This window comes from Pseudophryne corroboree, chromosome 8, assembly GCF_028390025.1.
Source record: "Pseudophryne corroboree isolate aPseCor3 chromosome 8, aPseCor3.hap2, whole genome shotgun sequence".
Lineage (NCBI taxonomy): Eukaryota > Metazoa > Chordata > Amphibia > Anura > Myobatrachidae > Pseudophryne > Pseudophryne corroboree.
The window spans coordinates 100,018,258-100,041,580 of record NC_086451.1 but is presented as its reverse complement, the minus strand read 5'-3'; the positions used below and the strand labels follow the sequence as shown (position 1 = coordinate 100,041,580).

At 46.0% G+C, this 23,323-nt stretch overlaps 1 pseudogene; it reads right to left on the bottom strand.

The window, feature by feature from the left end:
* Positions 1–15,346: 15,346 nt before the first annotated feature.
* LOC134953706 (U2 spliceosomal RNA) lies at positions 15,347–15,562 on the bottom strand (annotated as a pseudogene).
* Between the last annotated feature and the right edge of the window lie 7,761 nt (positions 15,563–23,323).

Here is a 23,323-nt window from a genome sequence, read left to right as displayed (position 1 = left end):
CCTTCAATCAAGATAGAGATGATTATGATCATTGATAATAGACTATGTGCTTATAAGCTAATATCCTACAGAACTTTTAACATTTCTGAAAGTATACGGGAGCGACGTTATTTATAACAGCATTAGGACTTAATTTATTTATTTTTCTTTGAAGAGAGAGCGAGCAAATGTGTGGTGTAGGTATGAGTACTCATCCATTATTGTGGATGGGAATTATTTCAATAAGACCCTTCCTTCCTCTTTTCTTTTCTAAGCAGGAAATCCAGAGGGATTTATGACTGGTGTAACGAACACACACTTTGAAAAACGTGGTTGTGAGTATTATACTCCACTTGAAGACAGATGTATAGATTAATGCATGGATAATTTAAATAATTTAGGATATTATTCTGAGGAGTATACAGTCCAGCAATACCATTAATTGTTGGAAAGATTTTAAGTACTGCAGCTATATAAATTGTATTGCTAATCATTGTTTAAGACTATTATAATTGTTAGATATGTATACATAGACACTAGCAGGCCAAAGTTCTCTATGCAAGTTACATTTGATGTGATTACCAAAACTTTATAGAGTCGTGATAATAGTGAAACACGGTACATGTGTATAGATACAATAGTATCTCAAGAAAGAACCACTGGTGATAATATTAGCTACACATATCGAGTGTATTTCAGTTAGTGGAAATAAAATAGGTCAATAATACACGGAAATTTTTTTTTTATCTTATGAAGATAGAAAAGGTTGATTTAAGGGAATGTGAAAGAATTGTTACAATATACTAACCTAAGGTTTCTAGATGTGCTAGATATAATGAGTTAGGTATATAAATAGTAATGGTTACATAGGATGTTCATTAAAGTTTATGATTTAATAAATGTATTTTACCAGTAGTAGATTCAAAGGTTAAAAGAAGATATCATACATAACGGGGAATGGTAGTTGTCACCATGTCTTTAGGATATGATATATATAATTGGTTACCTATTAATTCTAAAAATGTTTGTTATTTAAGAAGATTGATTTAGCAGTTTTATAAAAAAACAAACAAACATATATTAACTTGAGAAAAGTTTTCTTGCAGGATGAACTATTCCTAAAAAGAGTAATTGACTCAGTAATCAGGAAACATGTTCCTGCCACCAGAGTATCAATAAAACCTCGAAGTGGTAAAGGTGGCTAATAAGTTCTCCTATGGCTAATGAAGTCGTGTGATTAATCAACTGGAAGTTGACGTTTTATTCCAATTAAATTATTGATAACATGATTGATCTTTATGATAGGATATTCCAGAACTGTGGACATTTATGATGATTCCAGGACATTGGACATGAACTATTACGATACCATATTGTTCTACATTCTTTAATACCACAAATTGGAGGATATTGTTGATTTCCGGAAACAGCACTTTGAGCTCACTGCTGTGCTTATTTGACCAACGACATTACGGATCCTGATACGTGTAATGCCAAGTATATAAAGGAGGTCCATGATATAAAAGAACTTTAACCAAGGCATTATGATATGGACTGGAAAAGATAAATGTTTAAATCCTAGTATTCAATTTTCAGGATTAGGAAAATGTTTTTTTTAAGTATATTGTATGTGATTGTATGTGATGATGTATTCTGTGATGAGGTTTATTCTTTGGTAACCCCGATGTGATTATAGACATTCATTTGATGTTCACCGCATACAGGTGCGGCCTATGTTGTATTTAGAAGGCTACTGTCAAACGCAGAATAGCAATACTACATGAAATGATTATTAGCTAACTATACGTTCCCAGAAATTCTCCTGAGATGACAGGGCACATGGATAATGTCCCTGATCAAAGGGTGGAGCTGTCGAATACTGTGACTGAGGCAACCTGCTGAAGGCCTAACAGTTATGTGTGTGCACTACGGGATAGTACGTATATTATGTATACATCCAATAAGCAAAGGGTTCTCATATTCACTAGTATAATATGAAAGCATAACAGAATCCATCTTGTTTCTAGCTAGATGATATAGCAAATTCATCTTGAACTTTATACACACCCTGAGAGAAAAACAACTTTGTTGGCTAAGTATTGTTTCCAACTACGCACTTTCTAAAAGCTCATAGAGTACAGATGTAATTCCTAATATGGACACAGTTGAAGCTCACGAGTATCTTTGAGTATTCTTGACAATGGTCCTAATATTGCATAATAATATTGCATAACAATATTGCATAACTCTATTGCCTAACATTGTATTCCTGAGGTATGAAATCATATGGGAGGAATATACAAAAGGGGCGTAACTGTGTATTATATAAAACTCATTGTTGATACGTGTATGTTGTTGTTAAATGATTTGACACAGGACGAGAGAATGCTACCTCTCCCCTGTATACGGGCGTGGCCCTTTGAATAAATAATAATTGATTTTTATAAATCCATTTTCAATTCATTAATTTTACCTAACAACCCAAACAGCAACAAGATGGTTAATTTAGTTAACCTTACAAGGAGAATTCAACAGGTTAGGGCGACCAGTTCAGCAACCTGGGCTGAGTGAGGTGGGCCTAGCGGTTCCGCTTCTATGGTGCCTTGGTCATCTACGACTGCGTATCCAGTACACAAGTCTCCCGAGTCTGACTGTCTATGACAACTACCGTCCGTGTAGAACGTAAGTTCTACATCTTCCAGTGGGTTGTCACTGATGTCAGGCCTTGCGGTAAAATTTTGGGTCAAATATTCCATACAATCATGAGTGTCTTCCTTTGTGTTAAATTCTCCTTCCCCACCACTCTCATCCTCCACCCTTTGTGCCTGTCCAGGCACACCTGGGAGATATGTTGCAGGATTTAATGCACTGCATCTCCTTATGGTGATGTTTGCGGGGGCCATTAGTGCCAATTCCCATCTTGTAAACCGCGCTGATGAGACGTGTCTGGTTTGTGCAGAATTTAACAAGGCTGACACTGCATGTGGTGTATGAATTGTGAGGTTGTGACCTAGCACGACGTCTTCGCTTTTCGTTACTAGCAATGCTATCGCAGCAACGCTTCGCAAGCATGTGGGGAGGGATCGCGCTACCGTATCTAGCTGAGCGCTGTAATATGTTACCGGCCTGCTGGCATCACCGTGCTTTTGGGTTAGTACGCCTGCCGCGCAACCAGCACTTTCTGTTCCGTATAGTTCAAAGGGTTTCCCATAGTCAGGCATACCTAATGCTGGTGCCTGCGTTAGGCACTGTTTAAGTCTCTCAAATGCTGTCTCAGACTCGTCTGTATGCGAAATCCGATCAGGTTTGTTTGAGGAGACCATCTCCTGCAAGGGTAACGCTAGGATGGAAAACCCTGGGATCCAGTTACGGCAATACCCACACATTCCTAAAAATGTTCTGATCTGTTGCTGGGTTTGTGGCAGAGTCATGTCTCTAATTGCTTGAATTCTATCAGCGGTCAGGTGTCTCAGTCCTTGTGTTAAACAGTGTCCCAAATATTTTACCTTAGTTTGGCATAATTGCAACTTGTCTTTGGAAACCTTGTGTCCTGTGTCTGAAAGATGAAACAGGAGCTGTTTCGTATCCTTCAGGGATGCTTCCAATGAATCAGAACACAGTAGTAGATCATCCACGTACTGTATTAATACTGATCCACTCACTGGTTGGAAAGACTGTAAACAATCATGCAAAGCCTGAGAAAATTTACTTGGACTATCTATGAATCCTTGTGGTAATCGAGTCCATGTGTATTGGACTCCTCTGTATGTAAATGCAAACAAATATTGACTGTCAGGGTGCAGAGGTACCGAAAAGAAAGCGGAGCAGAGGTCAATAACAGTGAAAAATTTCGCAGTGGGAGGGATTTGCATTAGGATGACAGCTGGATTTGGCACTACGGGGAACTGACTCTCAACTATTTTGTTAATCCCCCTTAGATCCTGCACTAGCCGGTAACCCCTCCCCCCACTCTTTTTAACAGGGAAGATGGGACTATTGGCAGTGCTGGACGTTCTTACCAGAATGCCCTGTTGTAGCAAGCGCTCTATTACGGGATACACTCCTAACTCCACCTCTGGCTTCAGAGGGTACTGTGGGATTTTTTGGAGCTATCCTACCATCTTTTACTTGTACAACTACCGGAGCTACGTTTGCCATTAATCCAGTGTCCTGTCCATCTTTAGTCCAAAGTGACTCTGGTATCTGAGATGTCATTTCTTCTACTTGGGAGGGAGTCCTATTTGTCATAATGGTATGTGACATTAATTTTGACGGGGAGTCTAACATGTCTCGCACTTCCTGAGCGTGATTCTCAGGTATGTCCAAGAATACACCTTCAGGAGTACAATAAATGACGCACCCCATTTTACACAGTAAGTCTCTTCCCAGGAGATTAGTCGGTGCCGATGCAGCCAGCAAAAAGGAATGCTTGGTATGTAAAGGCCCTACTGTAATCTCGGCTGGTTTGCTAACAGGGTAGTGCTGGACTACTCCCGTTACCCCTATGGCTGGAATTGTCTTACCAGTGGTTCTCATGCCCACTGTCGAATTTATCACTGATTTGGCCGCCCCTGTGTCTACAAGAAAGTTTAATGATTTACCAGCTACATTGATTGCAATTTCTGGTTCACTTCCAAGATTTGCAATCAATTTTACTGGCTGCAGATTACAGGTATGGCCACTCCCCTATTGGGTATGGTGACCTCCCTGAATCCCGCTGGCAGCAACTACTTGTGATGGAGTTAATTGGGAGCTACCAGAGGCTTGCCAGTCTCTGTTCGGGGGGTATCTTTTTGTTTCCCCTGTATGTGGCTCATAACTCCGTTTCTGCGGACCTTGCTCCCAATGTCGTGTGTCGTGTCGTTGTCTAGGGGGTTGGTATGAGTTTCGTGAATTCTTCATTCTACAATCTCGTGCCATGTGTCCCTGTTTATGACAAGAATAACAAGTAACCACACTTGACTTACCCACAGGGTTTGGTGATATAAACAAAGGCTGCCTTGTGGTCAGGGCCTGTATACTTACTGACATTAATTTATCACCTTGTTGTTCCCTGTGTCTGGTGATGTTCCTATCGTGATCAATAGCAGCCTCTCTCAAAGTAGCCACAGACAGACCTCGCCAACATGGTTGTGTGGTCTGTACCCTAGTCTTTAATGATTCTTTTAAACCATCCATCAGTACCGATACTGCTACTTCTCGATGGTTTATGTTTGTTTTAATGTCCTCTATGCCTGTGTATTTTGCCATTTCTGATAATGCTCTGTGAAAATACTCTGCAGCTGTTTCTGACTCCTTCTGTTTAATGGAGAATATTTTGTTCCATTTAACTACGGCTGGGAAATACTCTTTTAACTGTAAGCTTATTCTTTTTACATTGTCTTTGTTGTACACATCTGTAAGAGGGACATCCTGATCTAATCCACAGTCAGCTAAAAATTGAGCTGCGTCGACATTGGAGGGTAAACATGCTCTCAGCAATATCTGCCAGTCTTTATTGTTGGGCTCTACAGTGTTACCTAGGTCTCTGATGTATTTTTGGCTGGCAACTAAGTCTTTTCTAGGGTCAGGGAATTCCGACACTATGGTCCTTAATTCCATTCGGGAAAATGGGCTGTACATGGCAATGTTCCTAACAGGAGTGACTCCTGAAGTGTCTGTTTTCCCATTTGGAACTACTATTACCTTAACAGGATTAACTCTAACAACCTCATCCTGTGTAGATTCTACAGGCTGTGGTGAAATAGTTTCAGCATAGTGTATGGTGCCGTACTTACCCGTTGATACGACCTCACCTATCCCTCCGCTAGGGGCTTTCGTTACTAATCTCGGGGGTTGAGCTGTGCCTACAGTGGTCTCTGCTATGGTGGCTGCTAGAGAGAGCGCTGAAATTGTTGCCGATTCGTCCTCTTGATCACACTCCTGAGGAAAGTTCAAAACAGGGTACAACTTGCACGGGTTAATACTTGCATTGGTTAATTGGTTAACATTATCTGCTGCAACAGACTCTTTGACCGTGACCCCCATATATTACTGAACGAGCTCCTCTGGGACTGTGTTGTATATACCCCTCCACACATTGTGGTAGAAGTTTGAGCACAATTAAACGAGGTGGGACGCCACACTCTATTGTACTGGACTGCGGACCAAAGTATACATATGTATAGAATTCTTTCATATACATATATATATATATATACACTCTTTCATTAATGTATTAATTTTCTATTTTTTCACATCTTTTTCCATTTATTCTCTTTCTGTCATTTTGTTTTAGAATAAATACACTAATTCTTCATATATACAGTGTATACTTGTCATTTAGTATTACAACCATTACCACCACATATTCAGGCGCAATTGTGTACCCTTATGTTATATATCTTTAAAGAGGTATTGGGTTTAACCTCCACCACAATTTTGCTGCCACAGCGTTTATCCACACAAGTAGAGCGCTGGATACAATTTGTTCATCTTTAACATTTACACAGTTGCCAAGTGTTTGTTTGTTACACCTTAATGCGTCATTCTCCGCAACCAATTTTTCTCCCGATATATATGGTGGCGGTGGGGCCGTGGCTATCAGTTTTCTGATCGAGCCAGATCCCGCCGCCTGAGCCAATCCTCTCTGTATGTCACCCTCCTGTTGCCACAACTGTAAATAATCATAATGTTTGATTCGTCTCTTGGCTGATTTAATGAGACATATCCTTCTCCTTAAATTCGTTAACACTTCTGTGCTGAAGCTACCTACTCTTGGGAATTTCTCCCCGTCATGTACCGTCATTCTCTCCCATTCATCACATAAAGCTTCTGTGTGACTTCCATATTTCTCACACATTACGTATCTTGCCGACCCGACTGGTCGGTTCACTGAATCAACCCGAACCGAGGTTGATCGCCCCCTACCTGAACAAGTGGCCCCCATAGTTCGAAGGTGTTGCTTTATTCAACCAACCCTTACGCAAACCAAAATGTTCAAACTAGGCTGACGGTGGCGGTTTACCGAGTACCCCACTCACTCGCCCACGCCGACCAATACGACCTGATCACACCGATATGGTGCTGGCGTACTCGACCTAGGGCCCCTGCGACCTGAACCTCTATTTACTGGAACCTGTGAGGGTGATCCGAAGAACACTTACTCTTTCCAGTAACTATTGGTTGTTGGATAGTTCCTGAGTGAGCAGCGAACCTCCCTTAAAATAAAAAAATTACACAAATCACGTTAGAATGTACAAATAGCGTTTATGACCTTCGTACACAAATAGTACCGGTCAGGTTTACTAATGCACACAATTACGTGAGGTACAATCGTTCAGCACATAAGCAACTAATCTTATGTACGGAGCGACCAGTGGAATCGAAAATTGCGAATTCCTTCAGCCAGAGCTTGTATGGCCTATATGGGTGTTGCACCAACCCTTTCTTGGTGTTGTGCCTGTGGACTGTATAGCGGACTTCCTTGTCTGCTGTACCTGAACCTGCTGGTCTGCTATGACCTCCTGGTCTGTTACAGTATGACCTCCTGGTCTGCTACACTCTAATGCTCAAATTGTATGTTTTAACCAGGGATGCCTCCCTAGCCACCATGTACGTCACTTACACGCATGTACCTCACGAGAACTCGACTTTTCTTGTGGTTCAACCTCAAAAATTGTAAAAACAAACACTCACTCACCACATATACCCTTTTGTTTCTATTTCTATTTCTGCGCAGAAATTTTCTTCAGACCAGATGTGTTACAAATTAGGAGAAGGATCTATTAATTTAAAATTTGAATGTTAAAATAGATTTGCGCGATTTATCGCCTTGCGTTATTTACCGCGTTGCGCTATTTATCGCGTTGAAAAAAAAATTAACGCTTGTGATTTGAGTTACGTGGGCGTACCCGTACGCTCCGTTGCGTAATATACGCTGCGTGCGTCGGCCCTTGGGTTGCGTACACAAGTCTCAGTCTTTTGTTAGAGACACGTGTACGTAAAGCAAAGATCCACCGTAACACAATTTATACGTTTATCAATGTAGATGATCCTTTATCATCTACCGCGCACCACACTGACTTCGCCTTGTCTCTCAGGCACAGCTGTGTGTTTGTCTATACTTTAACTATATTACCTTTACTCTTAAACTATGAAATAGCGGCAAATCTCTCTTAGCACGTTTATCAACTATAAAACTGGCAAACAGAAGAGTGATATACGAAAATACACAAATGAAAAAAAAGAAATGCAGATATATATGTGTGCGTGCGTGTGTACGCAAGACAGAAAAATAAACAGTTTTAAAAGAGACTAGCGTGTTGTTCTTACCTCCGGTTCCCGGATTCCTTCAGCACCCTTTACTAAGAGAAACAGACGCTTATCCAAACAGCACTACGAGGAATATGATCTCCCGCCCTTTGCTGCTGGATAATGTCTGCTGAAATTACCTAGTGCAGATGTGTGAAGGACAGGACGAGCCCGCAATTGATAAAGCTAAATATTTATCTTATATAATACCCTTTATGAGGTCTAAGAACACTGTACGCTATCTACGTATGAAGTACCGTAAGGGTACGCACGTTGCGTAACAATCGCTTAGCCGTAGTCGAGACGCTCAAGCGTCACGTTCGCTCACGGCCAAGAGATCACTGGCAGGCACGCTATTGGCTGCTGACTAACGTAATGATTCGCTCTAGCGTAGCGAACGCTCGGGACCACGAGGAGATCACCAGCGGCGCTGACGCTCACAATGTTAAACCTTTGTATCTAAACCATAAACAGTGTATTGTGCAGTAAAACCTTAGTGTGATGATAGAGTGTAAATGCAACACAGTATAACCTTATTACCTTTAAAGCTGTTCTAGCGTCACCGACGCTCTGAGAATACTTAACACTATAAGAAATACACAGATACCTGGGCTTAGGGTCCAACGCCTAATATGTATATATTTTGAATGATATACTTGCAAAAGAATTAATACAAATACAAATCATACACTACAATATAACATAGACTACCTAACCAGATAACTACACAGGAAATATAATACAATTACTATTTAAGGGAAAATAAGAGAAAAAGAGGAGGAGAGAGAGAGAGAGAGAAATTGGCCCACAATAACAAGAAGATCAATATAGTTGCGGAGAAACACTTACGCACAAGGGGAAACGATCGCATGCGCCTCGATATCCAGCTCCCGATTATCAGCAATGAGAACCGTTGAAGAGAGTGAACTAGATATGGTCGGCCTGCCTATTTATGCCCCACACACAATACAATTCAAGGGTCCCTACAATCTCATTGTTCATTGGACACAGGAATTCGGCTTCGCATTATAACAAAAGGTCATAGGTTGATTCATACAGGTGGGCTGTGACTGCTTCCAACTGTTCAGGTGGGTGGGACACTGAGTTTCCCGCCGCATGACTAAATAAGAACAAATAATAGTAAATGGACATAAACTTCTTATGTCCATAACTATTCGCACGAGCGATTAATCCGCTCCAAACCAACACCGGAATATTGCTATTTAAATACTCTTCCGATGGGTACCAAACACCACTGTATGACCCCTGTTAGACCCTTCGTACAATACAAAGAGGGATCTCTCTGTTCAGGAACATGCTATGTTAACTAAACTTTCAGAATCTATCAAAGGGACCATGATCTACAAAATACATTATATAGTGAAAATATGTAATGATTGAGTCGCACGCTACGATCACATAAACTCTACCGTAAATACGCATACCGTGCGCCTGCGGGTGCCCGCGACTGTGAGTATGCGCACGTAAGGGACCTGTGTGAGGTGCAAATATGGTAGTGTGCATAGAGATATTTTTCTGACTTTGACAGGGGGCATTATGTGCATAAGTGGCACTACTACTGTTGGCATTATGTGCATAAGTGGCACTACTACTGTGGGCATTATGTGTATAAAGGGCACTACTGTGGGCATAATGTGTATAAGAGGCACCACTACTGGGGGCATTATGTGTATAAGCAGCACCACTACTGGGGGCATTATGTGTATAAGCGGCACCACTACTGAGGGCATTATGCGTATAAGCGGCACTACTACTGGGGGCATTATATGAATAAGCTGCACTGCTGTTGGCATTATATGAATAAGCGGCATTACTACTGGGGGCATTATGTGTATAAGCGGCACTACTACTAGGAGCTTTATGTGTATAAGTGGAACTACTACTGTGGGCATTATGTGTGTAAGCAGCATGACTGTGGGCATTATGTGTGACGGATTCAGTATGAAATACCGGTGGCCGGGCTCCCGGCTGACAGTATACCAACAGCGGGATCCCGGCCACCAAAATGTCGGCAACAGGGCGAGCACTAGAAAGCCTCTTGCCGGCTTGCTGTGCTCACCATGCTGCGGGCATAGTGGCTCAGTGCGCTCGCCACAGATTATATTCTCCCTCTATGGGTGTCGTCATTCTCTTACTTCCCGATATGTTAGGATGAAATGTAACAGATATTCTTCAGGTGGGAAACTACGTAATTAGGAAACTATAGGAAAACTACGGAATTAGAATTTTAATAAACCTCCCCTAAGATACCGATACGTGGCTTGCGTTGTGTGAACAATAATGCCCAAACGGACAATCGGATCAAAATTTGTATTGCACCTCCAGCGTGTAGAACAGTGATTTTCAACCTTTTTCAACTCGCGGCACGCCGGCAAGACTTTAAAATTGCCAAGGCACACCATCAGTGCCCCACGGGGGAAAAAACCATTGGCCCCCATAGTAATTAAACAAACACACTGGCCACCACAGTAGCACAAACACATTGGTCCCCAAAGTAATACAAACACATCGGGCCATGCAGTAACAAAAAAAAAAAAAAAATGCTTTCACTCACACAGATTTATATTAATGGGATGCAGTTAAAATACCGTCTGTCGGGATTCCGGCGTTCAGGAGACAGACGCCGGAATCCCGGCAGCCAGTGAAAGTGGAAAAAGTGGAATCCCGACCTCTGCAGGGTATTCCCACTCAGTTGGTGGGTCCACGCCACAAACAGTGGGAATATATCCTGTGGCGAGCTAAGCAAGCCACCGGGCTCGAAGTGTGGTGAGAGCAGCAAGCCCGCGAGGGTACTTGCTGCTGGGATTCCGACAGACGGATGCCGCTGTCGGTATACTGACAGCCAGCATCCCGTTTGTCGGTAAAACATATCAATTTTATGATAATGCCACACACTTTTCTCGCAGTAAATCCACCACTCCCTGACCCCACTAATAATTCCACTCACATAATTCCACTCTGCCCCCCCCCCAGTATTTTTATACATTGCTTGCACTTGATTCCAAACACCTACAGTAACTCCACACATAAATATATATATATTTTTAAATATATACCTGCAGCTGTGAAGAGCGCTGAGAAGGCAGCACGAAGCAGCATGGATTGAGAAGCAGCACTGGCCAGTGAGCGGGCGGGCACTCCAGGCAGTTATGCAACGTGGCCTGCGTGACCTATGAGTCGCCATAGGTCACAAGCCGCTCATGGAAGTACACAGTGCTGCCCGAGCCGGCTACTGATTGCGGCGGTGGCTGGTTTGTTAGCGGCAGCGGATCTCCCTGGCGGGCGGCGGTGGCTGGTTTATCTAGCTAGTGGCAGCGAATCTCCCTGGTGGGCGGCGACACACCTAGTGTGCCGCGGCACAGCGGTTGAATATCGCTGGTGTAGAAACTACAAAAATGGTATACACACAATCCTGCACCAGCGTACATAGACTTTTCTGTTCGACACACCCCTGAGTGGCAATAAACACACCTATAGGTGGAGCTAGACACACCCTTTGGGCGGAGCATGACACACCCCTGCAACGGCACGCCATTCTGCTACCACCTGGAATCTCCATGAAAATACTTTTCAAAAGTAGGCAAGTATGCAATAGCATGACATAAAATGTAAATCTCCTGTTTCGATACTCCTCAATCTCACCAGCAAACCAGCTACTGAGGACAAAAATAAACAAACTGCTCTTCACAGCCTTCCGAGCTTCCGTTATAGGGCAGCTCTGTTGTAAGGTATGCTCAAACACTGTACGTGCTTAAGTAGAAAAAAACTCCCGCCATACAGCTGTAATCGAAAGTTCGAGCTCCGGGAGTGTATCAGGAAACTAGAACCGCCTCACAGGCGTCTATTTGTGCTGTACAGAATCAGAATTTTGCTAAAAACTGGAATAGAAGAGAAGGGAAGGAACATACCTTGAATTATCTTCTATTGCAGAGGTTCTCAAACTCGGTCCTCGGGGGCCCACACAGTGCATGTTTTGCAGGTCTCCTCACAGAATCGCAAGTGAAATAATTATCTCCACCTGTGGACCTTTTAAAATGTGTCAATGAGTAATTAATAGACCTGTGCACCTGCTGAGTTACCTGCAAAACATGCACTGTGTGGGCTCCCGAGGACCGAGTTTGAGAACCTCTGTTCTATTGTCTAATCAGGTTCTGCTGAGACTCAAATATTTCCCTGCAGGGCCACCATCAAGGGGGGCCTGCGGGGACTTCTGTCCCGGGCCCGGACAGAGAGGGGGCCCCGCAGCAGATCATGGACCATGGCCTGTCTTCTACCTGTAGTGTTGCGCTGGTGCTTGTCATCTCACTTTCAAGCCAGCCTGTGCCTCTTCCTGTCTGCCGCTCCAGCTGCCCGGTCTGATCAGGAACCGCGACTTTAGTGCTGCTCACAATGAGCACTTCATGCCTGTCCTGCCTCAGGCTGTGGCCCGGTATTCTGTGAGGAGCAGAGTGAGAGAGGGAGAGGAGCCTCGCACCTCGGCGTCCAGCGTGTCTTTATCAGCGGCCGCCGCGCTCTGACTTCAGTGTAATTTTAAAGCTGTTCGGCGGGAGATCCTCGTTCCTGCTGGCTGCTTCCACAATGAATTGAAGCAGCACTGAGAGAACGCTGCAGACGGGCAGTATCACTTGCATCCAGTAGCAGCCATATAGGAGGACCTCACTGCTGCTACATGTAACAGACAGTGATGCTTATCTACACGTCCCATCACCTGTACAGCAACAGCAGGGTGAGTCTCTGCTGCCATGTATGGGGGTACAGACAAAACAGGGGCATTTTGTATTTATGTAGCATTGGGTGCATATAGTGACACTCCTATTGGTGGTGTCATTGTGTGATGTACTGCTGCAATGAGCCTTGTCCTATGTAAGCATTGAGGGGGGTCATCAGTGTAGGGTATAGGGGGGTCAGTCACATATGGTAAAGGGGGGTCAGTAGTATAGAGTATAGAGTGGTCAGTAGCATAGGGTGTAGAGGGGTCAGTAGGGTATACAGGGGTCAGTAGCATAGGGTATAGAGGGGTCAGTAGGGTATAGAGAGGTCAGGAGCATAGGGTATAGAGAGGTCAGTAGCATAGGGTATAGAGGGGTCAGCAGCATAGGGTATAGATGGGTCAGTAGGGTATAGAGAGGTCAGCAGCATAGGGTATAGATGGGTCAGTAGGGTATAGAGAGGTCAGCAGCATAGGGTATAGAGAGGTCAGCAGCATAGGGTATAGATGGGTCAGTAGGGTATAGAGAGGTCAGTAGCGTAGGGTATAGAGAGGTCAGCAGCATAGGGTATAGCAGGGTCAGTAGCATAGGGTATAGAGGCATCCGTAAAGTAGGGTGTAGAGGGGTCAGTGATGTAGTGCAGGGTGTAGAGGTCAGTGATGTAGTGTAGGGTGTAGAGGGGTCAGTGATGTAGTGTAGCGTGTAGCGGGGTCTGTGATGTAGTGCAGGGTGTAGAGGGGTCACTGATGTTGTGTATGGTGTAGAGGGGTCAGTGATGTTGTGCAGGGTGTAGAGGGGTCAGTGATGTAGTCAGTAGCGGATCTTGCCACGGGCAAGCAGTACTTTTGCCCGGAGGGCGCCGCACCATGGCAAGATCCGCCACTGTGCTCCGCGCAGTGCCCCCCGCTGGTCCCCCGCCTTCATGGAGAGGACTGTGCTGTGCGGTGCGCGATGACATCATCGCGCACCGCACAGCAAAGGTCCTCTCCATGAAGGGAAACTAGACGCTTAGCGTCTGGTTCCCTTCAAAGCGGGGGACCAGCGGGGGGCACTGCGCGGAGCATGGAGAGGACCTTTGCTGTGCGGTGCGCGATGATGTCATCGTGCACCGCACAGCATAGTGGCACAGACACTAGGGGTCATAATTAACCTCTAGTGTCTATGCTGTGCTATGGGAGAGACGTAATAACGTCTCTTCCATAGATCCGAGGACAGACACAACCATCTGAGGACAGGAGAAGAGCGGCGCCGGCGGAGGAGGAGGTCTGGAATCAGGAGCGGGGATTGTAAGTATACTTTTATTTATTTTTATTTTTTCCCCAGCTGCGCTACAGGGGGCACAAATGGGGGCGTTACTGACCACGCCCCCATATGAAGCCACGTCCCTATTTTTGCCCGGGGCGCCACAAGGGCAAGATCCGGCCCTGGATGTAGTGCAGGGTGTAGAGGGATCAGTGATGTAGTGTAGGGTGTAGAGGGGTCAGTAAAAATACTTATCTCAAGTACTTAGCACACTGTTATTGAATCAATATGCAAAATGCAGGGAAAAGTACAAAATCTGGGTAAAAGAAAGGCAAAATGTTAGAGATTCAATATGTGCCATGCCTTGCACCACATATCATTATGCTTAACTGGAGATATGTTCAATTTTTTGTAGAAGGAGTGCATAGGAAATTATCAGTCTGGGCTCCGCTTGGCCCTGGTTGACATCACAGTAGTGTGTGGTCACTGAATACGCTGTGTGGTAGGACTGTGTTTGGGTTCAGATACAGAACATAGGACCCCCTGAATTAGCATAACTAGACTGCTTCAGAACATCATTAAACTTCTTCTGAAAATTAAAATGTGTCCCCTCACCACAGGTTACTATTCCCCATAGATGTCCATGTGGATAGTTAAACTGCTAGCCCGGGCCAGGGGTCCCATGCTCTGACATTGCGCCCAGTGTTTGATATCACAGTGTGACTTGTTACTATTCCTAGTTAACATGCATTCACCGAATAAGCTGTGCATTGAGACAGTATTCATAATCAGAGTGTGACTTGCTACCTGGGCTGCCAACAGGGGGGCCCTGTCTATTTTGTCAGTCCCAGGCCCCACAATTTCTGATGGCAGCCCTGCTTCCCTGTTTATTGTAGCTAAAGCCAGCTGGGCGGAGAAAAGCGACTTGACAGTAGTCAAATGAACACTCAGTCAGATGCCTGTATTGTAGGAATCTGTGGGAAATAAAGGTAATTATAGACAGTACGATCTGGAGTACATCTTAGTGAATGATCCCAGGTACTGATATAATACCCAAATCTGAGACTACATGACGTCTTTATAGACATGCTGGATTCAAATGACATAGGTATACTAGTGGAAGTGTAATACCAGGTTGATGCGTAGAGGGGACAGAGCAACCTCTTTTTCCATTTCTTTTCTAAAATCCATTCCATACATTTATACTGTATATATATATATTTTATACATATAATCTCTCCAAAAGAGATGTACCAGATATTAAACTGATAAGAATATATTCTACCCTGATCCTAGTAAAAGAAAAAGCAGAAGGCGATAAACACTGGTTGTCACTAAACTACAAGGCTAGTAGAGGACTGAAAAAACACAAGGATTTATGTTAAAGTACATATGGACATGGAGAACATACAAACTCCACACGGCCATGGCCAAAGTGTGAGTACTGCGAGGCAGCGTCATCTGTAATCGTATCGGGAGGTAATAATAATAACCGGTAATACTAGACGGAGTTATCGCCCATAAGAACGGCATCTATATAGATAACAGGATTTTAATTACCTACCAGTAAATCCTTTTCTCGTAGTCCATAAGGGATACTGGGGACACTTATTATGATGGGGTATAGATGGGGTTCAAAGGATCCAGCGCATTTTACATTTCTTCAACAGGGTGTGCTGACTTCTCCCCTCTATGCCCACCCTCACAGCTCAGTCTAGGAAAACTGTGCCCGAAGGAGATGGACATACTGTACTTGAGAAGAGGAAACATGACAATACACTAGTGGTGAGAGTAACGAAGCAGCACACAGCAAAACAACAAACTAGCACTGCTAGTGAAAACAGACGCAGCAACAGTTGACAATAAACTTCACACAAGAACAATACCTTGCAGGAAAAAGTTGAAGCACAGAGGTGGGCGCCCAGTATCCCTTATGGACTACGAGAAAAGGATTTACCGGTAGGTAATTAAAATCCTCTTTTCTCTAACATCCATAAGGGATACTGGGGACACTTATTACGATGGGGACGTTCCAAAGCTCCCAGAATGGGTGGGAACAAGCTGAGCTGTCTGCAACAACGTATGTCCAAATTAGACATCCTCCGTAGCCAGGGTATCAAACCTGTACAACTTGACAAGGTGTTTGTCCCTGATCAGGTAGCGGCCTGACACAGTTGCAAGGCCGAGACACCCCAGGCAACCACCCAAGAAGCACCCACAGTCCTGGTAGAGTGGGCCTTGACAGACCTAGGAACAGGTAAGGCCGCCAAAGCATAGATCTGTTAAATAGTAAGCCTAATCCAACGGGCAATGGACTGCTTGGAAGCAGGGAGGCCTTTCTTATAAGCATCATATAGGACAAATAAGGAATCCGATTTCCAGACAGCAGAAGTCCTCTTGACGTAAATACTCTGGGCTCGCACCACATCCAAAGACTCAGGGAGAGAGGAAGTGGCTGAAGCCGCCGGAACCACAATAGGCTGATTCAGGTGGAACGCAGAAACCACCTTTGGTAGGAACTGCTGACGAGTCCTGAGCTCAGCTCTGTCCACATGAAAGACCAGGTAGGGACTCCTACAGGACAAAGCACCCAGTTCCGAAACACGCCTAGCGGAAGCCAAGGCCAAGAGCATAACCATCTTCCACGTACGGTATTTGTCCTCAACCGACACCAGAGACTCAAACTAGGGAGGCCAATCCCGGGATCGGGATCGGCGGGATCCCGGGATTTGGGTCTAAAAATGCCGGGATTTGAATCCCGGGATTGGAGCATCCCATCCCGGGATTCACGGGATTACACTGCGCATGTGCGGGAGGGAGGGTGTGTAAGTAATACTACTTACAATTAGGCGGGCGGCAGCCATAGACAAACGCTGAATGCGGCGGCACTTCAAATGTGGCGCCGGCCGCCAGCCAATCAGAGCTGGCGGACCGGCAGCCAATCAGGGAATCTGCCGCAGCAGCGGCAGCCAATCAGGAACGACTGCTGCGGCCACTTCCCTGATTGGCTGCCGGTCTGCCAGCTCTGGTTGGCTGGCGGCCGGCGCTTCATTTGAAATGCCGCCTCGTTCAGTGTGTCCATGGCTGCCGCCCACGTAATAGTAAGTGATATTACTAACACCCAGCCTCCCTCCCGCGCCGCTACCAACCCTCCCCGCTACCTACACCCTCCCGCACCGCTACCTACATCCTCCCGCCCAGCTACCTACACCCTCCTGCACCGCTACCTTCATCCTCCCACCCAGCTACCTACACCCTCCCGCCCAGCTACCTACATCCTCCCGCCCAGCTACCTACACCCTCCCGCACCGCTACCTACATCCTGCTGCCCACCTACCTACACCCTCCCGCACCGCTACCTACATCCTCCCGCCCAGCTACCTACACCCTCAGGCACCGCTACCTTCACCCTCCCTCCCTTCCTCGCCGCTACCTACACCCTCCCGCACCGCTACCTACCCTCCAGCGCTGCTCCCTACACCCTTCTTCACTGATCCCTACTGCAATCCCGGGATCCCGGGAATCCCGGGATTGAGCGTTTTTCAATCCCGAATCCCGGGATTGAAAAACAGCCCAGGATTGGCCTCCCTAGCTCAAACCAAGAGGACTGTAGAAATGTCAAAACCATGTTGAGATGTGAGCGGCACAAAGGGAGGCTGTATGCGAAGGACACCCTGCAGAAACATCTGTACTTCAGGCACAGCAGGCAATTTCTTCTGGAAGAAGATGGACAAGGCCGAAATCTGGACCCCAACCTGAGGCCCATATCCACACCAGCCTGTAGGATGCGCAAAAAGCACCCCAGGTTGTAGACCTCAGCCGGATACCTTTGGCTCTCACACCAGGAGACGTATCATTTCCAGATATGGTGGTAATGCTTCGACGTGACAGCCTTCCTAGCTTGAACCACGGTGGTAATGACCTTATCCGGAATACCCTTCTTAGCTAGAATGTTCCACTCAACCGCCATGCCATCAAACGAAGCCGCCGCAAGTCCGAGTAGATGAACGGCACTTGCTGAAGAAGATCCTCCCGTAGTGGAAATGCCCAGGGGTCTTCTATGGCCATGGCCAGAAGACCCGCGTACCAAACCCTTCGAGGCCAGTCGAGTGCAATGAGAATTGCCTGTACTCCCTCTTTTCTGATTCTCTTTAGAATCCTGGGGAGCAACGGAATCGGAGGAAACAGGTACACAAGCCGGTAAACCCATGGTGTTGTCAGCATGTCCACTGCCGCTGCCAGAGGGTACCTCATCCAGGAACAATAGCACGGAAGCTTGTTGCTGAGTCGAGAGGCCATCAGATCGATCTGCGGATGTCCCAACAGATCCGTTATCATCCGAAACATCTGCAGATGGAGACCCCACTCTACTGGGTGGAGGTTGTGACGACTGAGAAAGTCCGCCTCCCAGTTATCCACTCCTGGAATTAAAATGGCCGACACCGCTTTCGCATTCCGTTCTACCCAGAGAAGTATCTTCGATATCTCCTGCATGCAGGCCCTGCTCTTCGTTCCTCGTTGATAAACGTATGCCACTGCTGTGGCATTGTCTGACTGAAGCTGAATGGCTTGACCGTGGAGCAGATGAGCCCCCTACAACAGAGCATTGTATATTGCTCTGAGTTCCAGTATGTTTATCGGAAAGCAGGCCTCTAGGCTTGACCACCTGCCCTGGAACTGTGCCCCTTGGGTAACAGCACCCCAGTCTCGAAGGCTGGCGTCCGTGGTCACGAGAATCAAATCCTGGATCCTGAAGCTCTGCCCCATTAATAGGTTGGAGGGCTGCAACCGCCACAGAAGAGAAATCCAGGCCTGTGGTGACAGACGAATGACCTGGTGCACCTGCAGATGCGAACCCGACCACTTCTTCAGGAGATCCAGTTGGAAAGTCCTTGCATGGAATCTGCCAAATTGAATGGCCTCGAAGGAGGTCACCATCTTTCCCAACAGACGGGTGCAAAGATGTACCGAGACCCTGTGTGGCTGTAGAACCGCCCGAACCAACTCCTGAAGCGCCTTCGCCTTGTCTGCAGGAAGGAAGACTTTTTGAGCCACTGTGTCCAAGATCACCCCGAGGAACTGGAGTCATTGGGTTGGCTCCAGGTGGGATTTCTGAAAGTTCAGAATCCAACCATGGCGCGGCAACAGGGATGTCGTGCGGCAGATGCTGTCCAGCAGTTCTTTTGAACTTGCTTTTATAAGCAGATCATCCAGGTAGGGGACAAAGTTCACTCCCTGAATCCTGAGTTATAACATAATTTCCGCCATTACCTTGGTGAAAACCCTTGGGGCTGTGGATATGCAGAAGGGCAGCGCCTGAACTGATAGTGTTCCTCCATCAGAGCAAACTGAGGTAGGCCTGATGAGGTGGCCATATTGGGACATGGAGGTAGGTATCCTTTATGTCCAGAGAGACTAAGAACTCCCCCTCCTCCAGACCTGCAATCACTGCTCTCAGAGACTCCATTTTGAACCGGAAAACCCACAGATATGGGTTTAACAATTGAGGTTTAAAATAGGCCTCACTAACTGTCTGGTTTTGGTACCACAAAAAGGCTAGGATAGTATCCTTCGCCCCATTGCTGAAGTGGCACAGGAACAATGACCTGGGCTTGGACTAACTTTTGAATGGCCTCCCGTAGGGTGAGGCACATGGTTTCTGAAGCAGGTAAACCCGATTTAAAAAACCTGTAAGGCGGAGAACTGTTGAACTCCAGTTTGTAGCCCTGGGAGATCAGATCTTTCACCCAGGTGTCTTGGCAGGAGCTGTTCCAAATGGAGCTGAAGAATCTCAGACAAGCTTCCACCATAAATTCCTCCTGGAGCATAGGGACACCATCATGCTGAGGGTTTTGAGGAGCCAGAGCTGATGTCCTGGTTCTGAGATCCTATGGTAGCTGGTTTATGTGACTTACTTCTGGAACCTCGTGCCGCATTTGAGGCACCTCTGGCTTTACCCTTAAAGCACGCTGTCCGAAAGGACTGCAGAGAAGGTCCAGTGTAAGAGCATCTAGCTGGTGGAGCAGCAGAGGGGAGGTACATGGACTTTTCAGCCGTCGCCTTTGAAATCCAATTGTCTAACTCATCTCCAAACAGCCAATCACCTGTGAAGGGTAAGGCTTCCACACTCTTTTTAGACTCAGCGTCTGCCACCCACCGGCGTAACCACAACGCTCTTCATGCAGAGACCGCCATGGTAGAGGTACGGGCATTAATAACACCGATTCTTTTGATGGTATCACAAAGGAAGCAGGCAGAATCCTGAATATGCTGAACCAGCAACACCAAGTCGGCCAGGGACTTATCCCCTGTGAGGTCCTCCTGAATGTTACCAGCCCAAGTGTGCATGGTATATGTCACAACAATCCGCAATAACAGGCCTTTGGGATGCCCCCGCTGCAACATAAAAAGATTTTAAAGTTGCTTCTATTTTCCTATCTGCAGGTTCCTTTAAGGCTGTGGCCCCTGGAACCAGCAGAACTAACTTTTTAGACAGGCGTGGCACTGAGGTGTCCACCGCCGGGGGAGTTTCCCGCACTTTACGCCCTTCCTGAGCAAATGGAAAAGCGTCCATCCATGTTTTTGACACTTGGAATTTCTAATCCAGAGTAACCCATGTATCCTTGAAAAGGTCATCCAATTCCTTTGAGTCAGTAAATGTGACCTGTACTTTTTTCTGCGTAGAGAAAAAGGATTGTTGCACATCAGACTCATCACCAGGAATGTTTAAGACATCTCTTATTGCAATTACAAGGGAATCCACCCCCTGTGCAGTAGAGGAATCATCTAACTCAGTATTTGATTCCAGCTCCTGCCCCTCTTCCACCTCTGGTACCTCCTCCTCGGATTCCGAGAGGATATCAGGTAACCCCTTTTTTGGGGGCAAAGGATTAGAGAGAGGAGAAACACGTCTGCTGTCTGCCCTATCTTTTGTCAGAGCAGCCATAGACTGTTGTAACTGCTGCCTTTCCTCCCTAGCAGTAGTTAATTCATTTGACATGTCAGCCATCATAGTTTTAATTGAACTGAGCCAAGGAGGCTCCTGCAATTCACCCTCAGAAGCCCCACTAGTTTGTGAGGGTTGACTGCATTTTTCACATATGAGAGAATCCGCAGGAGAGAGGGAAATCCTGGTGTGACAAACAGCACATACAGCTTTTTTCATCATGCTGACAGAGGACATTCACACACATACACAGAGACACAGGGTACAAGCAAGCCCGCCCAGCCTAGTATGTGTGGAGAGATTCCGAGAGGAGGAACCAGCACACAGCCCGATACTAACAATTGAACTGCTAGGAGAGAGGCAATTTAGTGTACAGTGCGTGAGGAGCCTAATACAGGAGTCCCACAGCTGGCTCTCTCCCTTAACTACACCCCTGTACCAGTGTCTGTCCGTGGAGTATCTCTTGGTGGAGCTGGCAGTCCTGCAGCAGCGTTGTGTGTGCAAGAAATGGCGCCAGGAAGCCACTGGTCCCACTCTGAGGAAGATCCACCCCCTGCAATGACACTGAAGCTATACATATATTTATACTGGCAAATGTACCCAACATGTGCAAAATTAAGGTACTGACACCCAATTTCACTATCGCTGGCCAGTCTACACAGGGGGGGGGGGGGGGCTATGGGATCACCCCAAGGGGGGTCCAGAACCGCGCCCGGCAATTGTGCCGCACACAGAACCGAGGCCCCCGCAAGCGCTCACCACTCTGTCGACCTTCAGGCTCTGTACTGGGGGTGTGGGGCGTGCTGCGGGGGTCTGCGCGAGTGCGCAATACATGCAGTACATTGACCCTCAAGACCGCTGTCCTGTCAGTGGGATCTGACTCACCACCTCCAGGAGGCCATTGTCAGTCCCCCCCCCCAGTGTCCCATGGTGCAGGTAAGCTGCTGCCCAACAGCTTACCTGAAAATAACAAACTAGAAAAACTCTCTGGAGCTCCAGAGTGTGCATCCTCTCCTGAGGGCACATTTTTCTAAACTGGGCTGTGAGGGAGGGCATAGAGGGGAGGAGCCAGCACACCCTGTTGAAGAAATTTAAAGTGCACTGGCTCTTTTGGACTCCATCTATACACCATCGTAATAAGTATCATCAGTATGCATTATGGATGTTAGAGAAATATCTATACATAGCACATAAACATACAACATCTTGTATACAGCCATGTATATACATCTCTTGAATATATATTTGGGTGCCAGTTTACGTAATGCAGCCCCCAGCGCTATTAATAAGTAAGTTGGTCTGAGCGGGGTTCGACCTAGGGACCCTGAGCATGGTATACCAGAATTCGAACCACTGGGTCCTCTGGCCATTTGACATATCTGTGTGCAGGGGACCTTATTGTCGGTCAGTAACTAAATCTTTAGGATACAGAGCCTGCCAGTTATCAAACCTCTATTACAGATGTAAAAGATCCTTTTCCGAATCGGCTAGGAAACCAGGGGGTATATTTACTAAGCTCCTGATTTTGACCGCTTTGGTGTTTTTTCTTCAAAGTGTCATCTCGGGAATTTACTAAACTCAAATCTCGGCAGTGATGAGGGCATTCGTATTTTTTGGGAAGTCAAAGAAAATAAATACGAATGAATACACCATCGGTCAAACGCGGCTGTTTAGGTATACAACTCGGTAATTTACTATGCATTCGTATTTGAAATCTCTACCGTGAAAGTGCATTTACGGCCGTGAAAAAAAGCGATTCGTAAAAAAAAGGCTGAATAAAAGTAGACCTGCTTTTGAGAAGCGTGTTTACATGTGTTTCAAATTCTACATTAATCACACCTGCATTTTTGGCACTTTAAAAGGGACCCAAGCACATTTTTCTAATCTCTCACTCTGAAATGGCTGCTGCCGTGTGTAGTACTGATTTCTTGTTTGCTGTGGGATACCTGAGACTGCTCCATGAGGCTACAATAAACAAGGGCCAGTAAACTGAACATGGTCAGCAGGTTGTCCAGGTGCCGCGGGGGCTGCGCAGGCCTCGTTTTTTTAGGGGGCGTTTAAACTTAAACGCATTGGCCGATGACCAGGTCATACAGATGTTCCGGCTAAATAGAAACAACATTTTCCGTCTGTA